This window comes from Centruroides vittatus, unplaced genomic scaffold, assembly GCF_030686945.1.
Source record: "Centruroides vittatus isolate TY-2023 unplaced genomic scaffold, ASM3068694v2 contig_364, whole genome shotgun sequence".
NCBI classification, from domain to species: domain Eukaryota; kingdom Metazoa; phylum Arthropoda; class Arachnida; order Scorpiones; family Buthidae; genus Centruroides; species Centruroides vittatus.
In genome coordinates this window covers 5,634,085-5,659,274 of record NW_027122188.1, presented here as the reverse complement: position 1 = coordinate 5,659,274, position 25,190 = coordinate 5,634,085, and the positions used below count along the sequence as shown (strand labels likewise).

Sequence of the window (25,190 nt, the reverse complement as noted above, 5' to 3'; positions counted from 1 at the left end):
CAGCTGATTTCAAATCGATTTCAGATTAAATTGTATTTTAAATTAAAAAAAAAAAACAGAGATTTAATCATTAAATTACATCAAAATGATTTTTAAAGTTATTATTTTTTTAAATATATTTCATTATAAAATATTTAAATAGTAATGAAAGAATAAACGACGACTAAAATCGAGCAAATATTTGACGAATGTATTTTTTAAGTCTTAATTTTTTTTTATTTTTTTAAAAATGTATATGTATAAAAAGTGTTGTAACCGATACATGTGCATACAGGATTAAGTATTCATTAATGGCTGAGAAAATTCGTACTGTCATCATAGAGTCACTGTACCGTATACGATAAGATAATAAAAAAAATCGAAAATGACGTAGAGGCCCAGCAGGGGTTCGAACCCTGGATCTTTGGTTTACGAGACCAACGCCTTACCACTTGGCCACTGGGCCGACCGCTTATTTGTCCTTAAGTGCCTTATTGAATCCAGTGATCTTTAATAAAATTTAAGAGATTTTTATCGAAATTAAGTCGATAGCTTACCACTCCTTCAACTGATGCAGATGTGATACTAAATCGCAGATATAATACAGACTACACTAACGATTAAATAGATTTTTTCTCGTTTACTACTATCTTTTCCTGATAGATGGAGTGAGCTGTCTGTCTGTCAGTATCAGTAGAATCGAGATAACTTTACTAAAGCATCCTTAACATCTAAATGATGGGAATATGTAATCTGAATAAATTCTGTTTTGGCTTCACATTTGATATTAACTTTAAATTTTTGTTAAATCTGTAATATTTTCCAGTTATATTATATGGAAAAAATATTCTTTAAATAATTTTAGATATCCTGTTACCAGAATTGGATGAAATCCTCATCTTGATTCTAAGAGTCTGTTGTGATTGACATTTTCTAATATAACTCGTTTTCTCACCTTAGGGGTTACGAATTGAATTTCAGAAATGTATTGACATTAAATCCTATTTGCAATAATAATAATAATAATTATTATTATTTTAAAAAATGTTTTTATATAATAATATATATATATATATTTCTGAAACGAAATTTATTGAAAAAAAAGATACATATTTTGATAATTCAATACGATTCATTTGATAATTATTGAATGTTTTGTTTAATGTGTAACGTTAATTAAGTTTCCTCGTGTAAATATATTAATTAAATATTCGATTAATTAAAGTGTGTTGCTATTAATCGGCGCCTTTTCCATCAAAGTTCTTCTTTTTTTTTATTTCTTTCTATTCTGATCGAATTCATCCCAAATGATGTTTTTCTAGCTTTTCTTAACTTTGGAAATTCTTTCTGTAACAGAAACATCAATTGTCTTTATTATTTTTTGTTTTCCATCACGTTTTCCAACAGCTGTTTCCGTATCTTTTAATTCTCTTCTTTTATTGTTGGTTCGATTGGCATCGCAGAAACACTTCATTTAGCTTTCGTTTTCATCCCATGGTATTAATTTTCCTTTTTTTTTCTAAATGACTTTCGCTATATAAATTCTTTTCTGTAATTAAAATCAAATAAAATATATATTTTACAAATTTATTCTAGACATGAATTAATATAATAATGTTCCTCTTTCTCAAAGTGTTATCTGTAGCAATTTAACCACACAAATACTTATAAGAATGGGGATTTTTCGATATCTTATATTAATTGGTTTAAACAAGAAGCAAAATACAATCAAAATTTTCAAAGTTTTATAAAAAAAATAATATATATAAACCCATATATATATTTTTTTGCTTGAAACATCTAGTATAAAATATATAATGTTTACTTTTTGGACGTTTTTACAACTTATAATTCAAATAACCGAATTGCCAGCCGTGTTTTGAAAGAATTCTTGAAATAAATTTTTTATTTATGGTTTAAAAAAGTCAGTCTAAGTAATATTTTTTCAAGCTTGAAACACGTTAAAAAATTAGGACTTTTTTCATTATTTTATTCGTAAAAATTATTTAGTAATTGATAACAGTAACTTGTGTTATATGTTAAAGTTTGGAACAGTTTAATATAAAATATAACTATAAATATGTACAGTATTCAATGAAAATTTATATTTATATATGAATACTGATTCACTGAATACTGTATATATATACACACTCTGTCGTTGTATACGTTTTTACACCCTGTAAATGGCTGTTATATAGCATATATAAGTAAGTATGCTATATAGACAGGGTATAAAACATAATATTCTCTAGTAAATCTTATAAAATATATTTTTTCGGTAATGAGTAGATAAATTTAAATTTAAATTTTATAAACGTGTTTAGTTCATTTATTACAGATTAATTTATAAGTGATAAATGACCATTGTCTTCTTTTTACTAATTCATTGACTTCATCATAATAAAATACTCATTAAATCTATTATTAGTTGCTAAAGAATATATATAAATCTGTCGTAAAGCATACATATTTAAGTATACATTATACACATAATAATATACTTCAAATCTATATGTAATATGAAATGATTGCATGTTTCACATATTTCATATTACGTGTTAATTATTGAAACGATTACGAAACATTCCTTCGTGATATCTAAATGATATATTTTGATGATATTTAATTATGAAATACAAACCAGTAAATGAATATTTGGCATAGCGATATGTGAAATTTATAGGTGAAAATCCATTTCAATATTCGTTTATATTTTAAATAGCCGTTTTCTGTTGTAATTAATATATTTATTTAAGCCAGAAAAGGATATACAGTAAATTTTGTCATAACAATTGATACAAAATTAATTTGGAGGAAAGGAATTAAGAGGGAAAAGAAGAGGTTTAACGTAAGGAATAAAGTGTGTCAGACGTTTAAACCACGAAGATTCATTCCCCGGAGAATTCAATAGAAAAATGCAATGACTGATGTTCAGGAAGCAATGAGGAGTGAAGTAGGAAGGTTGTTTATTTTGGTTGTTAAGTCTACCGCACAACGATGCCGAAACGATTTTACAGTTGCGAAAAGTAAATTAAATTAATGAATTTTTGAAAATTTAATTTATTCCCAAAATTTTAAATATTAAAAATCATTTACATATTTTATAACAAGATAAATTTCAACCAGGAAAAAATTCCAAGTAAGAAGTAAGTTAAATTACTTTTTCTATAATATAGAAAAATTTTCTTAAGTATATATTAACATTAATATTCATTGCATGAAAGTATAGAAGTTAAAATATCTTATTATTTATTTTTTTTTAAATGAGACGGAAGAGATTCAACTAATGTCGAGATTGATTTCCTAAATGTAAAGTGCTATAATATTTATCATCACTAATTGTATGTACTATTTATTAACTGAATTGATCTAAAATGTATAATTAAGTCGATTTATCGCATTTACATATTCGTAACTCACTTGAAGTGAGAATTTTCAACAGCTACAGAATCACTCTGCAAGCCCTCTCTTGCTTTGCAAATGCTCACGATGACAGCTTGATCGATACGCCACTCAACACCATTCAGTTCTTCAATAATTTTTAATACTATTAATGCTTTATAAAGAAGAGGAAAAAAAATCTGTGAATTATACTTTTATCGAAGTGCGATTTTTATAAAAATAGAAAAATTTACAAGGAAATTTCGTTGTAATTAACACAAAACCATCAATCAATTTTTTTCCTCCTCCCCATCGCGGTAATGAACTACACTTCTAAACAGCATAAAAATGTACCGTACAAAAGTAAAATTCTAGTATTATTTGTTAAACAATTTAATTAAATGAAATTTTATTAATATGTTAACAAGTGAATTTAAATAATTGTCACGGGAATTTAAAAAAAAAAAAAAAATGTATGTTCTAAAAAGTTAATTTTATACTAAATAATAAACATTTTTGACATGTTTATGAACAAAACAAAAATATGAACTTCAAATTAAAAAGCTTCAGTATTAAAAATAAAATAATAAGAAGCTTTCTAGTGATATTTTATTTTTAAAATAAAAATTTATAAAATTAGTTTCTATAAATATATAATCTAATTTTATATAAAACAGAAATAAAAGTCATGTTTTTATAAGTTTCATGGCTATAAGAAGAAGTAAAAAAGGTAGGAATTTTATTAAAATTTTGAATGAATTGTTTAAATGCATATCGTTACTCGAATCTAAAAAAATTAATAGGAAAAAAATTTTTAAAATTGTCTTCATATAATGAATATGCAATAAGATTAAAGTAAAAATAACATAAAGTAATTTTTAAAAAATTTTAATGCCTTTTTCACAAGGGAAAAGGTTAATGAATACTTAAAAATACTTTTAATTGTTCAATTATCTAAAAATTTATCCAATTTTTTAAATTATATGTACACGTATATTAATGTTAAGTCTATACATATCATCGTTGCAATAAAATATATGAAGAATACATTAAAATCTATATTACACATAACAGATTGCTAACTTATTAATTAACTCAATTTATTTAATTTGCAATTAATCAAGCGTTAAAATTATGGTTAACGATTAATTGCAATTATAATTAGTACCAAATCTAAATACAGTTAAATTGATAATTAATTTTGAGCCGTTTTTCAATTTAATTATAATTTAGAAAATTTACGAGTAATTTTTTTGTTTTTTCTTATAATCAATAAAAAATTTTTCACATGAATTTTAATGAGGAAAAACTCCCAGAAAATTTAAAATATAATAAGAATAAAATTCTGTTTAGCTCAGCAAGGTATTATTTAGTAAAATTTTATGTAAAGAAGTTAACTTTTCTAATTATTTATGAAAAATCAATAAAAAATAAAAAAATATATAAGTCCAGAAAATAATAAAAACTCAATATAAAATTAACGACTATAAACTATCTTTAGTCACAGTCATATATTATAATAAATAAGCAGCATATTTATATTAGGGTTCAACTGGATTTTATGAGAAAACAATTTTTCCGAAGGTATTTTTAGTATAAAGAAAGGTGGAAGAGGCTGAATAAATCTTGATATCATCACCATCTTGAATCTCTAGAGTAAGCGTCGGAAGATTTTACTGTAATATCGATCAAAAAAATTCTAATAAATAATTTTTTGGATATAAAATTTATATCATAATTCATTCATGTTTTTTGTTTACATTTACAGCTTCTTATAGTTATTTTTTTCATCACAGATACATATCTAATTATTAAAAACTCTGAAAATAATTCACAGACATTTCCCCTATCAATTTTTCATTCCTTCAGTAATGTACTGAAGTAATATCTATAAAATAGTTTGGTATATTGCTTCAATTTTGTATGAAAATATTGAAAATTTTGAAATTTTTCCGATTAAATACTTACAATTTTTTAGACGGTGTTAAGCCCATTAAATCGACAATTAAAGGTATTTTTAGCGAAGAAAGAGAAGGATAAATATTTATTTTAAATATATTTTTTAAAAATCTAACATTATAATGGCTAAAAAAAATGATCATTACGAAGTGCCAGCAGAAAATGAGGAGGGAGAGCGTTAATCAGAAGGTAGAATTGACAAATATCTACCTTGTTCGCTTAAGGACTCAGTTTGACAAGTGATTTATGCATCATTAGTTTCTAAATCGGATGATTGAAGAATGACAAACGCCTTATTTGGTAAAGACCCATCAGATCAATGCCTTTTCTCTTCTCATGAGATCAGTCACGACAGTGGCTAAGATAAAATGAAATAATGATTACTTTCGACAAAAACTCTTGCAATCACTGACGTGACAGAACATTATTCGTTTCAAATTTTATTATTTTTGTTGTTTTTTTTTTTTAAAGTAAACATCATCAAAAATTTCTAAATAAAAATAAGATAACTCAAGAGCCAATGCCAAATATATAAATATATATATATATATATACTCTCAGTCTATACTGGATTTATAAATATAAATATATATATAAACAATGGTTTTATAAGAAATTTTTTTTCTAAAATTTACAAGTTTATACGCTATACATTTTATTTTCTTTCGATACAAACTGAATATTGTATTTTTTTCACATAAATTGTAAATTTGAATTTCTAACTTCGGGAAAAAGTTGCGATTTTATATTTTTAGAAAATCTAGATGAGACAATAAATTTTAAAATATTGAAGTTTCCGTTCGTTACTTATTTAAAGGTAATATTACAGATTCATGGATAGACTTACTCCTTTAATAAATGAAAATGCCTGATCAAGATAACTAACAACCTGTCGAAGTAATGATTAACAAGCGACACAAGCGCATAATTTATTTCCAAAATTAATCGAAGTTTAGAATTAATAATTAGTTAACTTTATTATTTGATGCAGTTAATATACTCGGGATAGATAGAAAATTATTTTCTTCATTAATTTTCTCAGCAGATGAGTTTATAAATAAAAACTTTCTCTCAGATTAATGATCCAGTTATATTATGTTCTAAGCTTAATTTAAAGGAAAAAATACATCGGTATTTGCAGAATTTTAGAATATATATATATATATATTTATTTATTTTTATAGTTAAATTTCTTTAAGAATTATTGTATACATTTTTATATAAATAAGAAAAGAAATTATCAATTTTTCTGACTTATACATCTGCTTTTAACAGCATCCAAATTTTCGTCATCAACTACATGAGATTCCAGCCGTGAATAAATTTATTCTTAGTTTTTAAAATTATCATTATTTCAAAATCTTTACATTTAATGCGCCATTCAACTTAACAATTATGCCGTTTACTTCGAGTAATACTTACATAATTTTCTAAATTTTCAAAATAATCAAATGTAAATATTAAAAGATGGATAATTAGAAATGAAGTAGCTACAGATAATCAAAATAAACACTTAAAACTAATTGATTAGTCGAGAAATTAAATAGTGAAATTCTATTAAAAGTTTAATGTTGTATAATGTTTATATAAGAATAAATGTGAAAATTCTGAAAACTATTTCTACATTTCCTATCGAGAATCGTCTCAAATAGGAATTTCTCGTTTTATATATAACACACATATATAAAGATAATATTCAAGATAGAGAGCTTAGAGGAGGGTTTCTTCTAAGGTCCATGGATCCCTGGAGGATCCGAAAATAGATTTTAAAACTCTAAACTTGGATGGGAAAAAAATTACATTTTTATTTCTAACCTCTAATGCGTTAATAAAGAAGCTCATACATTAATATATTACAAAATTCGTTTCAGTTTTTACTATTGTGATTCGAATTTCAATATAATTGGATTCCTTTTTAGTCCCATATATTTTATTTTATGCATTTAAGAGCATTATATTGAGGAGTCCACAAGCTTAACCAAATAGCCGAGGGGGTGCCTGGCACACACAATGGTTGAAAATTCTTGACTTTCCGGAATCGTGTAGGAGAAATTCTGCTATATTGAACGAATTTTTCAATACAAATCTTAAAATTTTTATAAAATATAATTAATAAGTTATGAATATGAAATTTACAGTTTTATGATATTTATCATATTTATACAAATCTTATTCTATACAGTACAATAATATAGATTTTCCAATAATTGCATATGCATATTAGATAAATTTATCAATGAATGGGCCTTTTAGAATTAGACTAAATATTGAATTTTGGTAATGATTTTGACGAATTTTTGGTAATTACAATAGATTAAAAGTTCTTCTTTTGTAATCAAACAACCGAGTTATTTCCTATAATTAATAAAAGTAGTAAATTTGTTTGTATGCTTTACACAGGAAATTTGAGTAAGATTATAAAAATGAATTAATACATAAATATAAAGCATTTTATTTCTTTTATGGAAGCTAACATGCCGCCTATAACGTTTCATAGACTTTCCAACATTATAACCATGTATATATTATATATTATATATATATATATATATATATATATAATATATATATATATATATATATATAAATTTAAATTTACAGGCCACAAAAATTTAAAAAATTAATTAAAATTATACATTAATGAATATAGAATATGATATTTTAGATTGTGAATGAAATTTAATATAAATTTAATATGGAATTGTCATAGTTAATTTATCAAATCCATACTTGATAATTGTGAACTGTTTGCAGTATCATCATTATCTCATTATAATTGTGTAAATCAGTGTGTTTCCTACATTTTCCTAAATAGCTTATTACGTGTTAGTGTTTGTATTCGATTGTTTAATAGTTTGAATCGTCTTAATTGGACACACGCGCTTCACAATTTCTCGCGCTTCTCAATTTGAATTTTTCTCAAATTTACATTCTCGTTTCATCGAAAATTATAAATTTAGTTACTAATTTTTATTAATGTTTTAAATATTATATATATATTTATATATAAAATTCTTGCATCCTAAATGTAAATTTTATTTATACACGTTTTACGATTTTTTAGTCCCTTTGTAAACGTGATATATTGTATTCTTCTATATAGAATCGTCACTTTATCACTATTTTGTGACATTTCATACAAATACTTTTCATTATTACTATTATTATTTTTTATTTTGAATTCTAAAAGGAAATATTTCGTGATAAAAATAAATCGAATGCTCGCTTTAAACGAATGACTTGTAAAATTTAGTTTTAACTGTTAAAATTGTCGTTAGGTATAAAAATTTAAATTATTATGCTAAAACAATATGCACTTAACTCGAATAAACACGTAATGCAAGTCTTATAAACGTTATTTCGACGACTTTATTATAGTTTTTTTTTTATATAACGAGGATGCTTAAAATAACGTCAAATTGACGTAATGACGAAACGAATGTTCCTTTAATCAAGGTTTATATAAACACATAAAATTTTGCATTTATTGGGCTGCAATTTTAAAAAAATTATAGACCTATAAATTCCCACTGGTCCGTTGCCTGTCTGTCTTTCCTTTGAATAGAGTTGCCTCGAGAATAGAGTTACATAGATAAAAGTCGAGACCAGAAAAATTAGGGGTAGGACACCCCAATTAACTATATACGAACGTTATTTTAATTCAAAAATTTTCTACAGAACAGAGTTAGATAAATGCCCAGCATGACTCTTTTGTTCTCAGGAAAAGTACGCTTTACAGGAGCAAGACATTACTAATTTGAGATCGAGAGCATATATTGCAGCCTTATATTATATTATGCTTTAGAAATTAGGAAATGAGCTTTTATCTCTTTTGGTAATTAAAATTCATTGAATTTGGCATTTTAAAACGCAAGAGAATATGAGTTAATTTTATATAAGAATTCTGTAAAGAAATAATTTTTTTTTATAACTCTTATATTATTATACTATTTCCTTTTTCTCTGATTATAGTAATTCTGTAAGAGGTATTATTGAGTTCGATCAGAGTTTCCTTCTGAAAGTTATCGCGTCACCAAAACGGATAGACGGATGAAATCAATTCAATAGCGGTCAATATTGTGTGAAAACACTAAAAGTGCTATCAAACGAAGTTGAGTTAAAGATTACTCTTCGACATTGATTCTATTATACAAAATATACGGAACATTTCGGACTTTTCTTATAAATTATTCCTATATTTTATAAATTTTCAGCTCGTATTTATTCATTTTTATTATATCTCTATATTATTACAGTAACATAATAAAATTTCCAAAGAGAAATGAATTAGTTTTAAAATTATAATATATAAAATTTTTATGTGCATTTATATTTTCTTTTTATGAAACTATTTTTTATTCATATATAATTAATATAGTATAAAACCTGTCTAAGACGGAACGTCACAATACTAATCAGAATTTTTCGTGTTAACAGGTTTTCGTTTTATAGAGGGGTTTTTGTAGAGATGATACAATTCACATTTAGAACTAAATTACTTCTCCTCCAACTTTTAAAGGTATGTTGATTACACCGAAATGTGGTAAACAGAAGAAAAAAGTTCCAAGGATATTGGGTGTAAAAACCCAATATCCTTGGAACGTGTTGTAATTACGATTTAGAAATTAGCTGCTGTTAGGCCAAAAAAAATATAATAAAATTAAAATTTTTTAAAAAATTTCCAAGTTATATTATGTAATTGATACAAAAAGAAGTTTTTCGTTTCCGTATTAGACAGGTTTCTAGCTTATTATGGTATTTTAAATAGTAAAGCATTCCGTTTTAAGATTTATTTTTCCCTTACTCAAAGTTCCATTTTGTAGTGGGTCAACTTTAGACGGAATTAATCCCTCTTATATCACAAATTAACGGAATTAACAGAACGGAATTAACTTTAGAGGCTTAACTTTAGACGGAATTAATCCTTCTTATATCACAAACTTGTTTGATTCTCGAAATTTACTGTATCTATCAATTAAAAAACTAGACACAACTATTACAAATTCAATTTAAATTAAGTTCTATATTATATTATATTTATTTTTTAATTTAATTTAATCTCAATCGACTAAGTTTAAGAGCTATAATATTCATAATACAATTGAGATTTGAACAAATTTTGTCACCATTATTTTTAATATTATTATTATTATTATTAAGTGATTAAGGTTTAAACACGATTAGTTTTAATTCAATTATGTAATATAACATTTACTCAATAATAATTTTCCCAATTATTGTTTCATCAATAACGAATATTTGAACTTATAAAATTTATAAAACTTCAATTGTTAGTATTAAATTTGCATAGAAATATAGAAACCAATCTGTTTATTCTATTACGTATTCGATAATGCTTAACCAATTACATTTTCATACCAAGCAATGGAACGGATTTCAATTATTATGTAAATTCGATTTAACACATAATTATTAATTTTAGAGCAGTAGTAATTTTAATGCTTAATATATATATATATTTTTGAAAATTTATTTGGATAATATATAATAAATATTCTGTAAACTTATCTCTTGTTTTTGGTGATTTTTTTAAAAATAAAATATAAAAGAATCTCATCAAAGAAAACATAAGATTTAATGTATCACAGTTCGTACTTGGTAACGTATAATACTTCTTTGTATTAGTCCAATGGAAAAAAAACAAGAGTTTCTGAATGGAAATAACTACTTACGATAAATTTTATTCTAGATTATTTATATATACAAATAATAATATTGGATTTATGATCTCTCTCAAAGCTTTGCAGTAAAAATAGGCAGCAAGTCGTTTGGAACCGAGCGGGTCCATTATCTTTAAAGACTTACATGCTTATGTCATTTATTGGTAGTTTATGCTCTTCTCCAAATATATTCTAGAAATGATCCGATTTAAACGACTTAAATCAACAAAAACTAAGCAATATCATTAGAAATTATATCCGGCTTCTAACAATAAATAGCATTTAAATAAAGGAAAATTACGTCTTATGAATTCTAGATTTTTGATTCTTTCCTTCCAATGATAATATTCTAATTATTAAATTTAAACGAGAAATAAATAAAACCAAAGTCCAATTTTATTACTGTTTTTAGTTATTAATGGAATTTAGATTTATTAAATTTATTTAAATTAAATTAAATATTTTACAAAATTCCTGGAGATGAAAAGTAAACACTTCAATAAATATATAATATAAAATTTAAAAATTAATTAATTACAAATATAAAATATTTTTTAAAATTTTAGAAAAAAAGGGAAAATATTATGAATAATATTATATTAGGATTTTATTATTTATTAATAACTATTATTTAAAGTATTTATGTATTTTATAAAACAATGTATTGTATTTAAATATAATATTATTTTATATTTATAGATAAGAATAGATAAAATGAAAATTTAAAATAATTGCTGTGGATTATTTTATTTTAAAATAGAACAATAGTTAATTTGAATATGTCTTTGCTACACAATAAATATTATTGATTCAAATAATCAAGAGATAAACATTTAAAAATGGAAAATATATGCATACAACTCCAATATTTTTATTGTTAATAAAGTTAATCACTAGAAAGGTAATATTATATAACTTTTTAAATAATTTCACTATTTATATGCATCTTGATAGATTGATAACTTCGCCTAATTTCTACAGTTTTCTTATTATAGAATTTAAATTAATTTTTATGTTCAAACCTATAATAGATAAATTTAATATCATTGATATTTCGTATGATATTAATACATTATATTGATTTATAATGTCAATAATGATTTGATTTAGGCTATATACATATAATAAACAACGCGTACGTAAACCAGAAGTTGCCCATGTTCTCATATAAATTATATGTATTATAGAGAAATATGGAGCGAAACTTGATCATGGTTACAGCTTCATAAACGTATATCGATTTCCGGCTTTAATACTTCACTATTGTTTAAAATAGTAATTATAAATTGGATTAAAACTTCAGTTAATGATTATTCTAAACAGTTTATAGTAAAATTTAAAAAAAATCAATTTTATAATATTTTATATACAAGTATACAGAACGAGGAAAACTTATTAGTATCTTGCCCCTGTACATCATACTTTTCCTGATAACAACAGAGTCATGCCGGTCATCTATGTAACTACGTTCTGGATAAAAAGTTTTGAATTGAAGTTATGTGACTTTCAGTCAATATCGGAAGTTACTATATAGTTAATCTGAGTCTCCTCTTCTCAGCTTTTCATATCTGGTCTCGACTGACATCTACCTAACTCATTATCGAGATTAAGACAGGACAGACAGACAGAAAGGAGGCAAGTATGTCTGAAATTTGAAAATTGCAGTCCAAAAATTAAATACTATAATATACTGAATAATTAAAGTTTATATTTATTTATTATAGTATTAGCATTTGTATCGTTGGATTCGGTTTTTTCTTATAAAATAAGATAAGTTTTTATCGATATAAAGCTAGAAAATATTGTTTAATTTATAATAACGTTATATTATTTCTTTGTATTTTGCTAAGGCAATATACACGGAATTTAAGTAACTTTTGTCGCTTTAACATTAAATAGTCGTTTCTAAATATAATTTAAAAATACCTGAAATGCAGAAAGATGATGGCAAATGCCCAATATAGAACGTTATCACCAAAACATGTATCAATTGACCTTTAACTGTAGTATTAATAAATTTATGGCTGAAAGAAATCATTTTATTAATCATGTAACACGAGTGTTTTATCACAGGAACAATTGACTGAAGTATTTAGTTTTGTTTATTAATTCGATCATAATTTATAGTTTAATATATTCACTGAAAGTAATAAAGAAATTTATTTATTGTTGCAACAATACAGAGTTATATTTAAGTAATTTATCTTTATTTTGAACTTGTTGATCTATTTTTAGTGCAATTTTAATGCATGCTCCAGAGCCTTCTTATAAATACTAATCTATTAAAGAATTGTTGATTATTAATCTATTGAATCCTCAAAATGGACTATGTAAGTCACTAATATTTTGAAGAGCTCAGAATCTATTACAAGATTTTAATAATCAACGTTTAATTCCTTTCAATTAACTGTAATCTTTCAGCTTTAAAGATCTCGAAAAGTCTGTAATAAGCCAAAGCTTCTAGATCTAAGTATCACAATAGCCTTTTAAGAACATTTCTTATTGAAATCACACTATAAATTACTTGTTAAACTAAGATTGTCGATAAGAAATTTTCATCAAATTGAAGTCTAATAGAGGTTCATGAAACTTAAGCTTTTAACTTAAAATGCTCTTTATATAAAAGAGGCGATTTTATTTCAACGCTGACAAAAATCAAAAGAATATTTCATTATTTTGCTCAAGGGCTACATAAAAATATTAAACACGAGAGGCAAATTTTTCCGTTGAGACATTGAATGGACATAAAGTTTCTAATTACGTGTTATCCAACATCACTGCAAATGCTAAACTTCACGCCGTAACATTCGATCAACCTTCTATGTTATAAAAGGAACTTTATGGACTCCATCCTTAAAAAGTGGGCTTATTTCCGCTAAATTTACGGGGAATTTCACAAAAATAATAAATTAGAAATATATTAAATTCGAATAAAATTTAATTAAATCATTTAGACCTTTCATGCTTCTTATGAGGAGAAAAAAATAGAAGAAAATATGAGTAATTGAACCAAACCCTATTTCCGAATGGTTATAATTTTAACTCATTTTGTCACGAAATGTTGAAATTTAATAACCTGCATTAGAATAACGGAAAATATTGACAAATATTTTTATATTGTCCTCAATAGAAGAGATACAATGAAAAATGGATTGAAAACTTCAATATCCTCATCCTATATATTAATCTGTTATAGACGACATCGTCACTGCTGTGACTCTTGATTAATTATCCGTTTAAATCAAGATTGTTGACGTAAGCATCTACGCCAGCACACATAGGTTATATGACTCTCTTCAATTTTCTCCATTATGAACACGTAAGATAGACCAGCGAGGAAATGACTCCTCGACCCGAACTATTTATAGGATTTCTTCGTATTAAAATAATTAAAATAGCAAATTTGATTTTATATTTAAAATACTTAATAAAATGTATCGAAAAAAAGTAATAATAATAAAAATTAACGATAAAATTTTAAAATTTACTTGATTAAATATTGAAAGAAGGCGCATAATAATATTATTTTATATAAATTAAATTAAAAAATAAAAAAAAAACATAACGGAAAAAATGGGCTTAGACTTAGTTCTTATTTAAATTTCATGTTTGATTAGTATTTCTATCACTTTATTTTTATTATTTTTCAGCAAATAAAATATCTAATCGCACAGTACTTAATTTATAAACTAATTTATTCATTAATATTTAATTTTTATTTTATTTTTATAGATCTGATTAACTTCAAGCATTTCCGTTTGTCCATTACATTCGAAATAATTAAAAATCATTCTTTTGATTAATTACAACTAATCTTAGATTTGTTTTTGTGTCTAGTTTATGTTAATAACTAATGCTTTTTAATTTTAATCATGAAAAATTAACCGAGTGTTTTTCTAAATAACACAGCATCAAGACAATATAAATGTATAAAAAATAAAAAAAATTAAGATTGGATTCGTATAAGAAATAAAACAATTATAATTTAAATTATTTCAAGTGTATATTTATTCACAGAAAAAATAAAACAAGAGAAAGAAATTAATGATAATACCTTAACACAAACGGTTTAGCTTCAACTAATCATAATTACGTCCTATCTAAAGTTGTATATTATCATTTTACAATCAGTTATTTTAAAAGAGTAACGTAATCAAATAATACGTTTGTTATTATTATTATTTTTTATGTGTACAATGAATCTTGATTTACAAATTTTCTTACACAAGCATTAGAAAATCCAAACTCCAAGCTCCGAGATTAATTAAATTAATTTACAGTTTATAAATTTATTATAAATTTAAATTTTTAATATTATTCCAGCAGCAAATTTCTTATAGGAATTAGATACTCTTGAACTTTTCAAATACATAAACCATAACTTATATATGTTACTCACGTTCCAGTTTCGTCTTATCAAATACCAAGTTTCTCTGTTGAATATATTTATTAAAATTCTTAAACCCCACAACATATTTTTTTTCTTTAATTTTTTAAAATAAATTGGTTAAATTGTATTTATGAATTTAAAATAATATATATATATATATATTTAAAGAACTTTGTTTGACAATTTAATACAGAAAAGTAGAGAATCAAAAATAAGGATCGAATATCTCAGTACTTCAAATACAGGTTTAAAAGTATCATATTGATTCTTTTAGTAAAATTTGAACTGAATGCTGTATTTTTTCGAATAATATCGATCCAATATTGATTATTTTTTTAAAAATTGAACTACGTTTTAAATTATTTATTGAATGTTATCAAGATCTTGTGAATTTACATTAGAATGTTTTAGCGAAAACATCATGTTACTAGATGGATAGAAGCTAAAAAAAGAACAATTTTTGAAGAAGGAATCATAAAATATGAACGATTTCTGTTGTTTTACTATAAATAATAATAATACATAAATATATACATAAATAAAAAATGTTAAATTTTAAGTTATTCTTAAATATAAAAATAAAAAATATTCCAATAACGAGTTGCATAACTTTTCCGGAAAAAAAGTTAAAGTTTGTGTGTCTCTATCTGTTACTAAATTTTATTTTTAGTTGTTTTATATTATTAATTATTATAAAACGACAAAAAGCGTAATTTTGAGGATAGAGAAGGCTTTTATAAAAAATCGTTAAGGCTAATAACGAGTTCAGTCTGACCCAATATAATTCCGTCTATCTCCTCACCCCCTCGACCTTTCACCACCAAAATTTAATGGCATTAATGCCCCAAATAAAGAAATCTATCTGCGAAGTTTCAGAAAATTTTACCCAAAGGCATAGGAGTTATTAAGCTTCAAATAGGGCGAACAAACACGTGCCTCCACACACAAATATCTATAAACCTCCCCTTTTTTGTATTTTTCGACGTTTCGCGGTTTTTGTCTGAGTCCAAAGATGTTAAACTTTCGAGAAATTATTTTTTGAACGATCGCCATACTTTTCCTCTCTTATTCATGACAACCGGGAAAATAAAATAAATCAAAATTCTTTAATTAAATTGTTATTTCCGCTAAGTTTTAAAACAAAAATTGTCACACCAGAGAAAATTACATTACTTTTTAATAAAAAAAATTTATATTTTAATGTTTTATATTTGAAATAATTGGATTAGTTTCCTAAAGATGTTTGTTTTGTTTACATAATAATTAACAAGAGCCGGAATATTCTGTAATTTAGTAGCATATAAAAAAAAAAAAAAAAAATGTTCAATAAAATATACAGGCGAATGTACTGCATTCACCTGAATTCTCAACCAGGACGATCAAAAAAAATTTACAGTATTATTTTATTGAATCTTTACGTGATAAAGCTTAGGTTGATTTTAAATTCATCATAAGACTACATCCCGTGACTAAATGAATCACGATAAAATGAATTTTTTTTTTCTTTTAGATCTTATTTTCGATAAAAAATAAGTCTGAAACTTTGTCTCTTTATCTTACTGCTTTTGAAAAACGTTACGATATTATCTTATTTTAAATGTTTTTTTTTTTTAGCATTTTCGATGAAAAGATTGTCAGTTTGTCTGTTCGTTTGCTCAACACTTTCTATAAATTAATATTTTTTTGGTTTGACGTGGAGTTTTCATGTAATATGGTACGAAAATATGAACAAAATACTTTCGACAGATTTTAAAATTTAAATTTAACTAATTATAAACGTACCTGTTTTAATGAAAATAAAAGAAAGGATTTTAAATACATTTAATTCAACATTTTTTAAGGTTTTTTTCTATTTATAGTTTTTGTTATTTAAATTTTGATGAGGATAACACTAATATTCACAATTTTGTAATTATATTTTCCATGAGCGTAACATAATTTATGCTTATTAATAATACTTACAGAGAGTGGCGCGTTATAGCTTCATGGCACTCAGACAAATTTGTATTACGGGGCCCCATGTATAGTGCTGACATTAGACATTTACTTTCGGGGGAATTTTTTGGGGACAATATTCTCTTATAAAGGAGTGGTTTTGGAACCCATGCGCTAGGGAATTACCCTTTTTACCAAATGATTCTAGAATTTGATTATTTAAATTATTATTATTTTAATATAAAGCTATTGAATTTTATACCACAATTTTTTCATGTGTTTCCATCAAGCCTAAATCGAAGAAGAAAAAAGAGCTTTATTTTATATAATCCACGAATTATTATATATTATTGTTACTACTACTTTGATCTTCTGAGCTTATTTTAAAATTTTATATTAAAATAATGTACTGTATTTGCTTTTAGTTTATAATTAAGATACCTTTGTACTTTATTATATGTAAAGTACATATATATTGATTTTACTATATAATAATTTAATAAATATAAATAATATAATAATACTGGTAGAAAATACATGGATTTTTCCTCATCTGTGAGAAAAGTTTGACGTGTGCACGAACAGATCTTCCAATTGATAAATGATTGTCAGAATAATTAAAAATATATAAGCTTAATATTTTCTTGTTTAAATTGTAATTAAAATATATCGGGGTCTTATAATTTTTATTTCTGGTTGTTATACATAACAGAGGAAAAGTATGGCGAATGGTCAAAAAAATTACCCCCCCTCCCCAAACATGAATTTTTACAGTTTTCTCTGAATTATATTGATTTTGATATCTTTTTTTTATCTAATAAATACTTGATTTTGAGGAGAATAGTTTAGAGCTTTATTTTATTGATCCTACTTTTAAATTAACGTTAATATTTTTTTATTGTATATATAAATCATTATGCTTCTCATATCTTATAAAGACAAATAATTGCAGAAAGCATTTAAAACTGAATATAAAACTTTTTAAAGTGTTTATGCGGATAAATATTCTATTTTAATTTATAATGACTCAAAAGGAGAAACAGCAAACAGGTATTTTTTCAAATTGATCGGGTTATAAAGTTAAAATACTATAATCCAAGGTAATGGCTGCGTCATCTATTGTTATTATGGGCAATTTTCTTGAAGTTTATAAAGCTTTATTTCTCTAATTTAATTTTTTAATGTCTTTGAAAATGTTTACTTTATGAAAAAATACTTTAAAAAAATTAGGATTTCATGTAAGTCTCTTACATCTCTTAATGCATTCAGTTATTTAAAAATAAAAACATTAATAATATCTGAAATATATCATTTTACTTAATAATTTTTTTTTATAAAAATTCAAAAATGATCCGATTATTAACTTAACTCAAATAAAAATTTATACGGCAAAGAAAATCATCACCACAGTTTTGACAATTATTTTGATAACTTCATTTATTTTTTCAATATTTATTTACTGTATATGTTAATTATTTACGTCAAAATATTTATTAAAAAAAATTAAATCATTTATACAGTCAAACCTGTTTTTGTGCGGTCTTTTTTTGTGCGATTTTTTTTGTGCGGTATATGAAAATTTCAATCAAATTGGAACATAATTGACTCCTGTAAAATTTTTAAAAACTCTATTGGTTGTTTTCTATGACATCAGCAGGTTTTTTCATTTTTTATTCAGTAAAATTTTTTTCTCATACGTTTATTTCGGTCCCCTCTTATTTTAATAGCATAAAAACCATAAATATTGTTATATTTGAACAGATGCGGTAAGTTAGCTCCCCTCCAGCTTTAGACTGCGGGTGTGAAATTTCACGCCTTGTTAAATGAAATAAGACTTCCTGCAGCTATATTTATCAAATAAAATCATTATTTAACGATTATTTTTAACTTTTTAATGTTAGATTCGTATTTAAGTGGAAATAATTAATTAATATAAAAATTAAAATTCTTAGAGGATTTTTTTCCCCATTAGGTGTTGCAGAAAAAAGCCCAAGGAGTTAAAAAAGCAATTCCTAGTTATTTCGTACGGTTTCGAGTTATTTTCTACGTGAGACTTTTTTTATGCGGTCCCTATTCACCGCATAAAAAAAATATGTTTTTAATTGTGTTGCGAAAACTATTTTTTATAGCCACTCGTAAAGTTTCGCGCGATTTTTTTTACGCATTTTCTTTTATGCGGTCCCTATCCCCCGCATAAAAACAGGTTTGACTGTATATTCTTTCAGTTTTAGAAAATATTTCTTGCAAGTTGACCACTTCCAAAGGTCGAACTTCCGAAGGTTCTGGGGAATCGGGGATCGACTCCAGAACTACTCTAGGAATTTTTCGGGGTTGATCTGTTCCAGATATAGTCACTACTTAGTGCCCTATTGCGATTCTGGCCTAATTCATAATGGGTATGATTAGAAAACTCCACATGGTCAGACCTTTGGTTAGGCGCAAACAGCGACCAACAACCAAGGTTCAATACTGTAGTTTATTTATTTATTTAGCGTATGGCTACACATCTAATTCATAAAAAGAACAAATCATAAATGAAAGAACACAAATCAAAAATGAAAGAACACAAATCATAAATGTAAATCTAAGTTAGAAATGTATCAATAGTTTAAAGCACTTTCAGTCACAATCAGGAAGTCACTCAGTTGTCCCGGAAAAGATCTTACTGGACAATCTTCCAAGATATGGTGTATAGTCTGTCTTTCAGCACCACAGTCACACTGCGGGGATGCAACTTTTCCCCACCTAAAAAGACTGTCCCTGCACAACCCATGTTTGGTCCGAATCCTATTTAACACACTCCAAAGATTTCTGGATAACTCAAATCCAGGTGGTCGCTTTGTGATACAAGGAAGTTGTCGGCTGTCCACCGGAGAGACATCAGCCCAGAGCCTTTTCCAAGATTCAGTGAGGTTGAAATTATTGGAATGCAGGGATTTAGCTCTTAATAGGGGGGGTGTCTTGATTTAAGCCGGTTTATGCTGAGGTCATCAATATCCTGATGGTTCAATAGTTTTATCCACTTGTCTACTCTGAATTGGTAGCATTCTATAAGCATAATCAGCAAGATAATTAATTCATTTAAGACAAGACAAATCTTTAGAGTCAAAGTTAGTAACTACAGCTTTATTTATCCACGAGTCGGTACGATCGACTTTGGACGCCTAATTTACGTATTTTGCGAAAAAAAATTTGGGTCGGCTGCGTGCCCACTTACGGCCCGAAGCTACTGATATCAACCCCTTTTTACTGGGAATAAAATTTATTAAAATATTTCGAAACATGGGTCACAAAACGCAGCTTTACATAATTTAAAAGTCATTGAAATTTTCAATTAATTTTTAAATTGTTCGATGAAGAAACTTATTCCGAACATCATTTTAAAAACACACTTTTATAACAATTATTTAGTTAAACCGTAAAATTCCAATGATTTTGACATTATTATATTTTATAAAGCTGTTATCATTTATTTCCCATTTGTCAAGGAACCACACAAATAAGTTTCAAATAAATATTTTCATATATTTAATGAAACTAATGGTATCAGTTTTTCGGCCACGTTCAACACAAAAAACTACTGCAACAGTTTCATTAAATATACAAAAACAAGTAAGTGAAAAAAGAAAACAATATTCTCAATTACTGGTCTAATTATAATGTATGTAAATCAGCAATTCTGACGGTTAAGGTGTCAGCCACAGCCAGAATTGCTGGGAGATCAGGAATCGAATCCGGGGAAACAATTCTAGGCATTTTTCATGGGCAATCTGATCCTGATATGTCGGCCGTATCTCTCACCATCCGGCCGCACCATTGTGACCAAGCCCACAATGGACCTGAAAAAGTTCTTCTTAGTGTCCACAGAACAGAAAGAGTCAAAAATGAGAAAAAAATTATGTATATCGTCAAATTCCGTAATTACTTTATCCGTTTATGCGAAGTCCTCATTAATAAGAAATAGATTCGCGGTCCCATGGACGATGATAGGCATTTCAATGTTAACGAGTTCGGTTAATATGTAATAAGAAACGTGATGAGGACCCGCAAATTCAATAACAGTTATATTACATCGTTTAATACACTGCTTCCAGTTTTCTCGAAGTCACAGGAGCCAAAATGATAACTCACAAGCTATGTAATGACCAGGAGCGCATTTTCAACTTTAACGTTGGTCACAACACTTACGACCTCGACGTCACCGTGATTGTTGGCAATACAAAAATACGCCACTCTAACGATGTTCACTCCAACCAGAAAAATATACTTTATCTTATAGTCGGCGCTTTGTACGCCTTGGCAATGCTGAACGACTAGTTAAGACATTTAACATTAGAAACCGGAAGTTAATAGGAATATTTTTAACTCCCTATCTCCCCGTGGGCACTAAAAGAGTCTTTTTAGCAAGCCGACAACTCATTAATATTTACAGTTAACAATTATAAAACTACTTTAATTAATTAATTAAAAGAAACAAAATAAACATAATTGTTTACAAAAAGAGGCGAAAAAGAAAAGTAGCAACAGATATCAGATATTTGTACTGGCATCAACAATCTATTAGCATACATACTGTATGTTTAACTTGCCATTATATTAATGGCAAAGATATAGAAATTACTTGCGTTATCAGTGAAACTTCTTGAAAGATGACAAATGGCAGCTAATTTAAAATCAGAAATTGAAAACACAAGAAATTTGAAATTGATTCGGCAGGTCCCAACCCGTTGGAATTCAACATATCTGATGCTAGCTGGTTCAGTCAGTTACATCGGAACATAATGAAACTATGTGCTGACTTAACAAATCATACAACTATTCCCAACCGAAATGATTTGGAAGTTATTAAAGACTACTTAGAAGACTGTACAGACTTATTAAATCCCTTGTATGAAACAACAATTGAAATATCAACAGAAAAGCACATCACAGCAAATAAAATAATTCAGTTATTTTCCTGTACTTTAGTTATTTTGAGGAATATCAACCCTTCAACTAAAATTAGACAGGATTTAAAATATTGCCTGATAGAAACTTATAACAAAAGATTGGATCATGCAGATTTATTTTGAGGGTAAAGATGAGTTTTATATTTAAAAAAAAGTTGTGAATGATAATAACAAATAAAATCTTTATCTAAGTTCGACCCCACTCAATCTCTCTACCCTCTCGACCTTTAACCATCAAAATTTAATAGCATCAATGACCTTAATGCACAAACTTTCCTGCAAAATTTCAGACATTTTTGACAAAAGATACAAGAGTTATTAATCGAGCTACAAATTGAGTGAACAAAATCGTATCTCACACACACCTATACATACAGTTTGTTTTGTTAAAGATACGGCAACGCAACACTTAGGCGATCTGCATAGGAGGATGCCTTCCGGGAGATCTTCTTAATAGTAACTGGCCCATATTTAGGCGTTACAGACATGGAGAAAACCCGAAAAACTTTATGGGCCAGCCCGTCCCGGCAAAGCGCGAACCCATGACCGAACTCCCAGTGTTCAGGGAACGGAACTGGTGGGCCTCTATACACACAGAAGAGTCCTCTCCGAAATTTTTTTGCGTTTCTCGGCATTTCACGGTTTCCTGAGTTCAACAAGGTAAAAATCTTGGAGATTATTTTTTAACCTATCGCCACACTTTCCCTCTGTTATGTATAACAGCCGGGAAAGTAAAATTTATGAGATACCCCTAATTGATCCAAAAGTTAAGAAAAAATTTTCAAAATGTTAGTAATTGTTGCAGACGTAATGATTACCTTAATAAAGCAGTGAAAAATTTAGGTACTGTACGTTAAATCGCAAAAAGAACATCTGACAGGCCAAAAGAGCAGTTTGAATCTTTCGTGCTTTCCACAAACGTATGAAAAATTTCACGAATAATGAACCAGAAGTGAGAAATTTCCTGCTCACTTTTCTCCAGCAGTATTTAGCTCTGCCAACTTTGCATCGGAAAGTATATCCTCAGGTCTATTTGGAAAACAGCAAAGACAACTTTCCAGAATTTATCGACAACACTTGAAATCCTCATGGATAATGAGAACTTGGTTACATTGGAAAGAATCTTTCCAAAATAGAAAAGGTTTTAAGCAAGAAACAGAACAGGTTGGAACCAAACAACTTTAGAAATTATATTTTCATCAAATTCTAGCGAAAGTGATTGGTAAAGTTGGTAATGTTAAAATAAAAATGTTTAATTAATTTGTTATAATTATTGTCAATAATAACTCGTATTATTCTATATCAATAATTTACTGGTATAAAATTTTGTCGATTATTAATCGATTGCCTGTTATTGATCACTAGGCAATATCGTATCCTTTATGAGGATTGCAGATTTTACGATATTGAACATCTCTAGCAGCTAGGTCAACCTGTTATATTCAGCATCTTTAATCGTCGTTCTAGTAACTGTATGTCGGAAAAGAGAATTGATTCCTTCAAGTCACTGTATCTCAATAAAGTTTATCTTTGATGCAACACAAGTTTATTTATTTGTTCATTTTTAAAAACATATCAAAGAAGATAAAACAGTAAAATAACTGAGAGAAAATTTGGCTTTTGCCATCTGATGATATGACTTCATTTTTTTGTAAAGTTTGCTTAATAAAAACTTTAATACAAAGTGACAATTTTTAAGTCCTTTCAACTTTGTATTAAAGAGATTTAACTATTGAAATGAGTTATAAGTAATGCCGGCTTATTTTTTCATTATAAATTTTCATAGACCATATTTACATAAAAATTATTCATTTAATTCATTATGCAATGTCCTTTATTAGATAGGATATTTTTCATTAATCTAAAAGTATTTTTATGCTTTTTTAATAAAAATGATTAGATTTTGATCCAGAAGCGCACAAAAACTTTTCATTAAAACTGCTTTGATATCTAGCCCGGCATTAGTTGGATTGTAGGGATCAAAAGAGGTATAATATGTAGTGGCTATAAGAGGGATGAGGAAGAACTTGCTATTTAAGCTCTCTCAATTTTTGTTAGGTGATTATTGCAAACATGGGATTGAGCATTATTGCGTGACAAAATAATTAATGCCCTTCCTGTTTGTCAAATATGAAATTTTCTTGAAAGTTTTCCAATTGCTGACAATATAAAGTAGTTATTTGCTGTTTCATTTGGGTTCAACAACTCAAAATGCAGTATTCCTCTCATATTCCAACACACATATAGCAATAACTTTCCAGGATGAAGACCATGCTTTGGTTTTGGAGCTGGAGTGGCTTTTTGATCTAATCGCTTCATTTACGATTGACATTAGCGTATAATAGCTACTTCGCATTTCTGGTTACTATTCCATCCAGAAGAGTAGTTTAAGAATTGAAACGTGTATGGGTAATTGATTCAGACAATTCTGTTCTATAAGATCATGTGAAATCCATATCCCATATGTGCTTATATTTTCTAGTTGGTGCAATTGCCTAACTGCAATTTCAGTATTTTTCAAGCCAGAGAGTTGTTCATAGTCGTTGGGACTCTTCTTCAAGATTGAAATCCTCCATCCTTAAAATTTTTGGATTAGTCAATTCTTCCTATTGAATCATTTGATGTTGCACTGCCACACACACAAGTTATATTGTTTGTTACCGTAACTGCAGTATTACCTTTTTGAAATTCTTGTAACATTTCATGCCTTAAATGTTCTTTTGATAGGCTCATTTTGATTGATTATAATAATTTAACTTTTCAAAAACTAATCAAAAACCGTTATGAAAACTGTTACATAATTAAAATGTCATCACTTGAGTTGATTGGTGTACAGCATTACGCTATAACATGCTTATGACTCAACCCAATATATTTCATTGCCGTGCTTGGAGTTATATGGAGGTTTAATTC

At 26.6% G+C, this 25,190-nt stretch overlaps 1 non-coding gene across 1 annotated transcript; it reads right to left on the bottom strand.

The window, feature by feature from the left end:
* Positions 1 to 373: 373 nt before the first annotated feature.
* On the bottom strand, positions 374 to 445 carry TRNAT-CGU (transfer RNA threonine (anticodon CGU)). Its single transcript has one exon. It is a non-coding gene; the product is annotated as a tRNA-Thr (tRNA).
* Positions 446 to 25,190: the final 24,745 nt, after the last annotated feature.